The sequence below is a fragment of the Mustela lutreola genome, chromosome 16, assembly GCF_030435805.1.
Source record: "Mustela lutreola isolate mMusLut2 chromosome 16, mMusLut2.pri, whole genome shotgun sequence".
In the NCBI taxonomy this organism is placed as follows: domain Eukaryota; kingdom Metazoa; phylum Chordata; class Mammalia; order Carnivora; family Mustelidae; genus Mustela; species Mustela lutreola.
The window spans coordinates 54,786,598-54,795,928 of NC_081305.1; the positions used below are offsets into that span (position 1 = coordinate 54,786,598).

General features: G+C 52.5%; 1 long non-coding RNA gene across 1 annotated transcript; it reads left to right on the plus strand.

Annotated features, from left to right (window-relative positions):
- The first annotated feature begins 6,955 nt into the window (after positions 1-6,955).
- LOC131817607 (uncharacterized) lies at positions 6,956-8,800 on the plus strand. The gene is made up of 2 exons (XR_009348556.1): positions 6,956-7,919; positions 8,085-8,800. It is a non-coding gene; the product is annotated as an uncharacterized LOC131817607 (long non-coding RNA).
- Positions 8,801-9,331: the final 531 nt, after the last annotated feature.

A 9,331-nucleotide genomic window follows, 5' to 3' on the forward strand; every position in this document is an offset into this window, starting at 1 on the left:
ACCTCCTGTGTGCCCCATGATTTGCTGGTACTGTCTCCTCTGTGTGCATCCTCTCCTTTGCCAGTTCTTGAAGTTACCTTCAACTTCTGGTCTGCCAGCTTTACGGGTTCCTATGCAATCAGCCTCCTTAGCCAATTTTCCTTTCCCCTTGCCTGTGCCTTCACCTTCCTTTCCTTTTGCTCTCTCCACCCCCTTAGGAAATCAATGTGCATTTATTGAATGCTTCCTGGGTGCCCACAGCCTAACATATACACACTCTCTTCTCATTTCCTCTCCTGGGCCCCTTCTCTCCTCCAGCTTCTCCACTCTTCTCCGCCCTGTCTGCGCTCCTGGAAGAGGAAATAGGCATGCATTAAGCGCCTACTGTGTGCTGCTCCTTCATATACCCTGTCACTGCCTCACAGGCTCTGTTCTTCCTTCTCTCTTCCTCCTCTCTGCTTTCTTCACTCCTCCTGGCTGCTGCTTCTGTGCTCACTACCATGGAGGGTTATGGGTATGTATTAAGCACCTACTGTGTGTCCAGTCCCTTCCCTCACAGCTTCTCCTACTCATTCTTTCTGCTGGAGCTTCCCCTCCCTATCTTTCTTGTTTCTCCTGGGAAAAGAACACTTAATAAACACCTACTGTATGCCCAGCAATTTGCATCACTGACTCTCTCCTTAGGCTGCTTTTCCTCTCTGGTGGTTTCTTCACTTTCTTTCTGACTTGTCTCCTCTCTCTGGAAGACTGGAATGGACATTTATTGAGCACTGACTATGTGCTGGGCTCTAAATAAGCACAGCCTCCCACCCCTCACAATCTCCTTCCTCCTTTCCCTTCCTCTCTGCTGCCTCTTCTGTTCCTTCCTGCTGTCAGTGCTCTCCAACAGAAAAGGGCGGGGGCACTAATTAAGCACCAACTGTGTGCTAGGTAATTTACACACACTGACCCCTCTCATTAAACCTTTTATTCTGCCCTGCCCCTTCCACTCCACTGGCTTCCTCTTTTTTTTGTTGTTCCTTCTCCCGTAGTGGAAGTTCTGAATTTTCTAGGCAGAAGGGATGTAGGGCTACTCTAGAGTCTCAGTCACCACCACTGGAGAAGCAGATCGTCTTCCCCTCACAGTGATGGTGACAACAGATTTCAGCTCCAATTTGATTTCTTCATTAGAAAAAAAAAAATGTGGATAATAGCCACTCTCTGGTGTAGGGGAGGGGCAAGGGGACTGAGTTAAGACCAAGAGAGAAAGTAAGATAGAAAATAATAGAACAGAACATGGGAAGTAGCTAGTGCCCAATGGAGGAGGTGCTGGTTCTTCTGGCCACGAAGCCGTAAGTTACTCTCTCCCTGCCCTGCGGCCTGCTGCCAGGCTCCCACCGCCTGGAGCAGCAGATAAGGACTGGCAGTCAGGAGGGAAAGGGAACTTTCCTGCCAGTCTCCCCGCCTCTGAGTGTCTGTCCCACTGCAGTTCTCTTGTCTGTTTCCTCTCTCTCTCTTTCAGACTTCCTCAGACTCTCTCTCTCCCTCTCTGAATTTCTCAAAAACTCTCTCACTCCCTCTCTCTGATTCTTAGACTCTCTCAGACTTCTCCAGACTCTCCTTCTCTGACTACCTGAGTCTCCCATGCTCTCACTCTCTCTCTCTCACTTGTTCTTTTCCCTCTCTCTCTCAGACTTTCTCAAACTCTCTCTCCCTATTTATTTTTTTTTCTTTTTTTAAGATTTTATTTATTTGACAGAGAGAGAGATCACAAGTAGGAAGAGAGGCAGGCAGAGAGAGGGGAGGAAGCAGGCTCCCTGCGGAGCAGAGAGCCCGATGCTGGGCTTGATCCCAGGACGCTGGGATCATGACCTGAGCCGAAGGCAGAGGCTTTAACCCACTGAGCCACCCAGGCACCTATTTCTCTTAGACTCTCTCTTTTTTCTCTGTCTCTCAGACTTCCTCAAACTCTCTCAAACTCCCTCTTTTTCTCTTTGACTCAGACTTTCTCAGATTCTCTCAGACTTTAAGACTCTCTCTGACTCTGACTCTTCCTCTCTCAGACTTTCTCACTGATTCTCTCACTTTCTTTGAGCCTGTCTCAAACTCTCCCTCTGACTGACTCTCTGATTCTCAGACTCTTTTAGACTTTTCCTCTCAAACTTTCTTACTCTCTAATTCTTTCCCTCAGCCTCTCCCTCTCAGATTTTCTGACACACGCTCTATCTCTTAAGACTCTCCTCCTCTGAGATTCTCTTTCTCTGACTTTCTCAGACTCTCACTCCCAAACTCTCCCTCTCTCAGACTTTCACAAACTCTCTCCCTGATTCTCTTAAGACTCTCTCTGACTTTTTCTCTTTCAGATTCTTTCTCAGACTCTATTTCTCTCACTCACACTATACTTTCTGAGACTCTCAAACTCTTTCAGACTCTCCTTCTCTCAGACTCTCTCTCCCAATCTCGGAGTGTCTCAAACTCCCCCTCTCTCAAACTTTCTCTTTCTCTCAGACTCTCTCTTTCTCTTTTTGACATTCTCAGACTCTATTTCTCTCTGTCTCAGACTCTCTCAGACTCTGTCTCTCTTAGGCCCTCTATCCCTCTCTCATTCTCTCAGACTTTCTCTCCCTGACTTTCTCAGACTCTCTTTCTCTCTCAGACTGTCTCAAACTCCCCCTATCAGACTCTCTCTGACTTTCTCAAACTCATTCTCTCTCTTTCAGACTCTCCCTTTCTGATTCTGACTTTCCCTCTCAGACATCTTTCTCCCTCTTTCTCACACTATCTCACACTCGCCCTCTCTTTCTCTCCCCCTCAGACTCTTTCTCAGACCCTCCCTCTCTCATTCTTTCTCGAGTTCTCAGACTTTTTCACTCTCTCCCAGACTCTCAAAGTTTCCTTCTCTCAGATTGTCTCAAATTCCCCCAACTCTTTCACTCTCTGACTTCCTCAGACTCTCTCAAACTCTTTCTCTCAGACTTTCTGAGACTCTCTCTTTCTCTCTGACTCAAACTCTGATTCTCTCACTCTCTCTGACTCAAACTCTCTCTCGGACTTTCTTAGACTGTCTTTCTCTCTCAGACTTTGACTCTCAGACTCTCCTTCTCTCTCTCAGTCTGTCTCACACTCTCCCTCAGACTCTCTCTCCCTCTCTCAGACTGTCTCTCTCTGACTCAGATTCTGTCTCTCTCTCTCCCACTCAGACTCTCCCTCAACTCTGTGTCTCATTCGGACTCTCAGACGGACTCTCTGACAAACTCTCTTTTTCAGACCCTATCAGACTCTCTCTCTGACACTCTGTGACTCTCAGGCTCTTTCACTCAGATAGTCTCTCTCTCTCTCTTTTTTAAAGATTTTATTTATTTGACCCAGAGAGAGAGATCACAAGTAGGCAGAGAAGCAGGCAGGAAAGGGAGGAATAAGCAGGCTTCCCGCAGAGCAGAGAGCCTGATGCGGGGCTTGACCCCAGGACCCTGGGACCATGACCTGAGCTGAAGGCAGAGGCTTAACCCACTGAGCCACCCAGGCACCCCTCACTCAGATTCTTACACACACACACACACACACACACACACACACACACACACACTCAGATTCTTTTTCAAACTCTCCCTCACTCAGACTTTCTCAGACTCTCTCAAACTCTCTCTCCCTCTGACTTCCTTGACTATTTCTCTCTCTCAGACTCACCCAGACTTTCTGAGACTCTCTCTGACTCTTCCTGATTCTCTCAGGCTCTTTCTCCCTCTATTCTCAGAATCTCACACTCTCCCTCTCTCAGACTCTCTCAGATTTTATCTCCCTCTCAGACTCTCTCTCTCTCATTCTCTCTCCCTCTCAGACTTCTTCACTCTCCCAGACTCAAACTTTCCTTCTCTCAGATTCTCTCAGACTCTTTCTCTCTCAGATTGTCTCAAACTGCCCCCACTCTCTCACTCTCTGACCACTTCAGACTCTCTCAAACTCTTTCTCTCAGACTTTCTCAGACTCTCTATTTCTCTCTCAGACTTTGAGACTCTCTCTCTGACTCTCCCTCTTTCTGACTCAAACTCTCAGACTTTCTCAGACTGTCTTTCTCTCTCAGACTCTCCTTCTCTCTCTGTCTCACACTCTCCCTCAGACTCTCTCCCTCTCTCAGACTCTCTGACTCAGATTCTGTCTCTCTCTCCCTCCCACTCAGATTCTCCCTCAGACTGACTCTCTGACAAACTCTTTTTCAGACTCTCTCTCTCTCTCTCTGTGACTCTCAGACTCTCTTTCACTTCAATTTTCTCTCTCTCACACACACACACACACACACTCTCTCTCAGTCTTTCACTCAGACTTTCTCCTCAGACCCTCTCATTCTCTTAGACTCTCAGTTTCAGATTCTCTATAACTATGTGTGTGTGAGTCTCTCTTTCACTCAGATTCTCTCTCTCTGACTCTCTCCCAGATACTCTCAGTCTCTTTCTCTGACTCAGGTTCTGGCTCTCTCTGGCTCTCTCTCTGATTCTGTCTCCCTCTCTCAGTCTCTCTCTGTGTGACTGTCTGTCCCTCTGACTCTGCCTCTCTCTCAGATTCTCTCAGACTCTCTCCCTCTCAAACTCTTAGATTCTCTCTCTCTATCTCTCTTCCAGACTCTTTCCCTCTCTCAGATTCTCTCTCTCTATCAGATTCTCTCCCTCTCTCCCTCTCTGATTCTGTCTCCCTCTCTCAGACTGTCTCTCTGTGTGACTGTCCCTCCAACTCTGCCTCTCTCTCAGACTCTCTCTTCCTCTCAAACTCTGTCTCTCTCCCAGACTCTTTCCCTCTCTGTTTCTTTCTCTCTCTCTCTGACTCTCTCTCCCTCTCTCAGACTCTCTGATTCTGTCTCCCTCATCTCAGACTGTCTCTCTCTGTGTGACTGTCTGTCCCTCCGACTCTGCCTCTCTCAAATTCTCTCAGAGTCTCCCTCTCAAACTCTCTGTCTCTCTTTCCCAGACTCTTTCCCTCTCAGATTCTCTCAGTCTCTCTGACATTCTCTCCCTCTTTCTCCCTCTCTCAGACTCTGTCTGTGATTCTGTCTGACTCTCAGGTTCTCTCCCTCTCTTAGACTCTCTCTCTCTCAGATTCCCTCTCAGACTCTCATTCCCTCTGTCTCTCTTCATCTTTTTCCTTTCTCACCTCTTTTCCTCTGTCCCCCACACAGTTTGTCTCTGCCCTGTCTATGACACACACACACTTTCCTCCTCACACTACTTTCTGATTTCCTTTGCTCACACTTTTTTGATTGTGCCTTGCTTCTCCTCCTCCTCCTCTCTTCTCTGTCCTGATCTACGTCTCTCCCTACACAGGTCTTCTCTATTCCTCTCATTATGCTCCTCAGAACTACCCTTTATTTCACACACACACACACACACACACACTTCTCCTGTTTCTCCCAGAAACCATGCGCTTGTCGTTCTTCACCTTCATCCACCCCAACCCCACCTGTCTGGCTTCCGGTCCTGCGGCTCTCACCCTCTCTGGAAGCTTATCTCCTTTCCTCAGGACCCCACCTCACATTCTCCTCCCCCTGCGCTTCACTCTGCCGGGTTGCCAACTCGGTCCCTTCCCTCCCCAGTAGGTATGGGAGGGGCATCCCGGAGCCTAGAGCTTCCTGCTCCGTCCAGTTGCCACAGCAGCTCTGACCCGAGGGCCGCTCTGGGGCACCGTGTGGCGCCCTCCCCACCCCCCACACGCTGGTTGACACCCCGCACCCTCTTCCCTCCCTCGGCTTCTCTGCGCCTCTCCTCCTGCCCCCTTCGCCTCCAGCTTCTTTTCCTTATATCTGGTTCACACACACACACACACACACACACACACACACACACACCCGCGTCCGTCTGGTTGTAGTCAGGGAGCGCCTCTTTTCCTTCTGCTTTCCGCTTCCCATCCCCTTCTCCCCTCTGTCCTCCTGTCTCTCACACAGACACGGGGTCCATGGGGTCTCCTATCTGCCCCCGCCCCCAGTCTAACCACACTCCGATTCCGCTTTTCCTGTACCTTCTTTTCATCGATTCTTTTACTCTTCTCTCCTCCGTCTCTCCTCTCTTCTCTCCTCCGTCTTCTCCCCAACTCGCCTTCACCCGCCAGGGCCCTTCCCGCCATTCCATCTCTAACCCACTTTCCTGGACAGTCCCCCCCACCAACTTTCCTTGACCATTTTTCTGCCTCTTCACGCCCCCCGAGCGCCTCGCCCACACTCTCCGGTCTCCCCGTCTCTCTTCCTTCCACATCTGCTCCTCCCCCCGTGGGCTGCACCCCCCGCCACCTCCAACGGCCGGGAGGCCCCTCTGGCACCTACGGAGCGGGCCGGACGTCCCGGCGAGCTGGTGACACGCGTCTCCTGCCTCGGAACAAACGGCCCCGCGATTTGCGTTTGACACGACGCGAAACTCGTGTCACGACCTGCCCGCTCCGGGGACCAGGAGCCCGCCGGTATCTGCAGCTTCTCGCGCCCCGGGACGGGGCCCGCGCCCAGGACCGCGGGAGGCGGACGCCTTCCCTTCCCTCCCCTCTTCTCCAGTTCTGGCTCCGTGCACCCGCGGTCCCCTTCCCCGCCCGCTCTCGCCCGGCACCGCGGGCTCGGCACGCTCTCCGTTTCCCCAGCCGTCGCGCCTGTCTCTCCCTGGGCGGCGGCCGGGCGCGCAGGAGCGAGCGGGCTCTTGGCTGCCGGGTGTGAGCCCCGCGTGCGCGCCTCCCGCCGCCTCTCCCCGGCTTCCCCGCTCCGCCACCTCTGGCCCGGGCCTCGGGGCGCGCGCGCGCATCACTGTGCGCGTGCGCGCTCTGGCCGCTCTTCGCGCCCTGGTTTCCCTCCGCCCCTTCTCTTCCTAGCACTCTCCCGCGTTGCGATCCCGCCACCCGCACTACACACCTCACTCCTCTCAGTTCGGGCTTCGACGTTTTCCTCTCAATTTTCTTCCACTTCTCTCTCACCTCCTCTCCCCGCGCCCGGCTCCTCGCCCTTCCCTCACACCCCTTCTTTCTCGGCCTCTTCCCTGCCGGCCGCTCGCACGCTCGCTGTCTCTCCACACTCCCGTATTCATTTTTCTCCTTTTCTCTCTTACCCGCCTGCTGTGTTCCCTTCCTCCGCTTTCCTTCCTTCTGCCTGCTCTGCTCTACTCCCGTCCCGCTCGGCTTTGGCCTTTGCATCCGGGCCGCCAGCAAGCTCTCCGCTCCTTGCTTCCCTTTCTCTCCCTTTCCTTCCCCTCTCCCCTCCCGCCGTCTGGGCCTTCTTACCCCGTCTGCCTTGGCTGCTCGAGGGCCGCTCTTCCGCCAGGCCTTCCATTTCCGACTCTGTCCCATGGTCTCTCTCCCTCCTTCTCCTTCCCCCAGCCTCGCTCTCCCCGCCACGGTCTCCTTTCCTCACCCCTCTCTGCCTGCTTCGCTCGGGACCGCCCCCCACCCCAGCGTGTCTCTCGCTTCCTTTTCCCCTCTCCTCATTCGTTTTTTCCCCCTACACTTTCTCTTCATCTTTCCTCTTTGCTCCCCTCTCTTGCTCATCTCCATCCCTTCTCTCCCCCCCACTTTTCTCTCTCCCCACCCTTACAATCTCTCTCGCTCTTTCCTTTCTCTCCTTTTTGAATCTGTCACCTCTTCTCTCCTGCCACACTTCTCCCCTCCACTGGCCGCCTTTCCTCTGCACCTTGTCTCCCAGTGTCAGGGAGGCCCCTCCAGGCTCTGCCAGCCACATCCTCTCCCTTTGCCTCCCCTCCTTCCCTCTCCCTTCCTGAAGTTCGGAGCTGACATCCTCCCAGGGATCTGCGCAGCCTGGAACAGGGCTGCCAAGCCAGGCCTTCCCATCCCCACCCCACCCCCGAGGGTGGAAGGGCCTCTGTGACACCCATTTTCTCTCTTTTCTGTCTGTCCCGGATGCTGCCCACTGCCTGGAGGAAGGACGCCTGCCCCCGGCCTAGGAAGGAGGAACCGAGGAGTTGGCTCAGAGATAAAGACACTTGCATGTAAGTGCCAGGGCTGGGAAGGGCTGAACCACCCTGCAGTTGGCCAGGAAGTGGCTCCTTCTCCACTCTCCTGATCCCTCAATTTCTCTCTGAGTTTGCTGAGAAGGAGGCTGCCTCCTTTCTGCCCCAATTCTCCCCAACCTGCCACCATCTTCTCTTCCTCAGGAAGCATGGAGCATGGGAGGACTTCATTTTGCAGTTGGGAACACAGGAACCCGTGTTCCTGAAGACCAGCACCTGCTAAGACAGAGGCTTCATGGAACCCCAACCTTCTCAAGGGCCAAGAGCACCCCCTGAAAAGCTCTTTTCTTCAGAGAGAGGGTCCACATGGGCCTGACCTCCCCAGAGTATCCAGCCGAGCATGCTATGGGCCTGAGGGGCATTCTCAAGCAGGGTGAACTCTTTTATCGCCACCTACTGATAGAGGACAGAACTGTTACCAAGCTGTATTAGATACCAGAAATGGTCTCAAGCAAAACTCTGCAAAAATGACAATTTTTACTCCTGGTCAATATGGTACGGTACCCAGCAAGCTTCATAGCGTGCCAACGTACACCTCCAGACTGACTTCGTGTTTTCAAGTCATCCTACGGCTGGCTTCTCCTCTGCACTGCCACAGAAATACATACATGACCACTGTGGGAAACTAAGGAAGGTGGGATTTGCTTTACAGTTTGCTTGGGAGCCTATTTCTAGAAATCAGGCCAAATCGAGTTTTTCTTTGTAATGACACCATTATGCCTTGCTGACTGGGAGGTGGGTGCAGGCAAAGATGAATGACTGACAGCTAAAGAGGCCTCAGGGACAGGTCCCCGATTCTCACCATGGCATCTCTCTGATGGGTTAAATAAAGGCGCCTATTGAACTCCTTCCAAAAGCCACCTGCTACAATGCTCAATTTGGGACAGTAAAGTCTTCAAATACTAAAGTTAGCCTTATATATTTTAAAAGATTGCCTGTCCTATAACTGCACTAAGTATACCTAAATGCTGGGCTGGGGAAAAGGGTTTCCTAAATACCAGAGAGCAGGTAACATTTTGTGGGGCAAAGAAGTGCATCCAAAAGGGCAAGGCAGGAAACGAGAGGGAGGCTGTCCTTTCACTGAGCATTTACCTTGCAGGTGCTCTCACATCTTGGACCACAGGTTAGGAGGCTGGGGGAAAGGCACAGGAGGGAGACACTGGGCACTGAGCTCCGTGGAGATGGAGAGACAGAGACAGAGGGGGCATAGAGGGTGGTATCTGAGGGACTCATTAAGGCTGGGAGGTGCTCCTCAGTGAGGCTGAAAAAGAGGAACAGACTGGAAACTTAAGACACTTCCAAAGCCAGGCTGAAGGGCTGGGACTTTGCCCTGAGGGCACTGGGCAGCCATGGGAGGGCTAGGAACAGAGGAGTGAGGGGGGCAGCTTTGG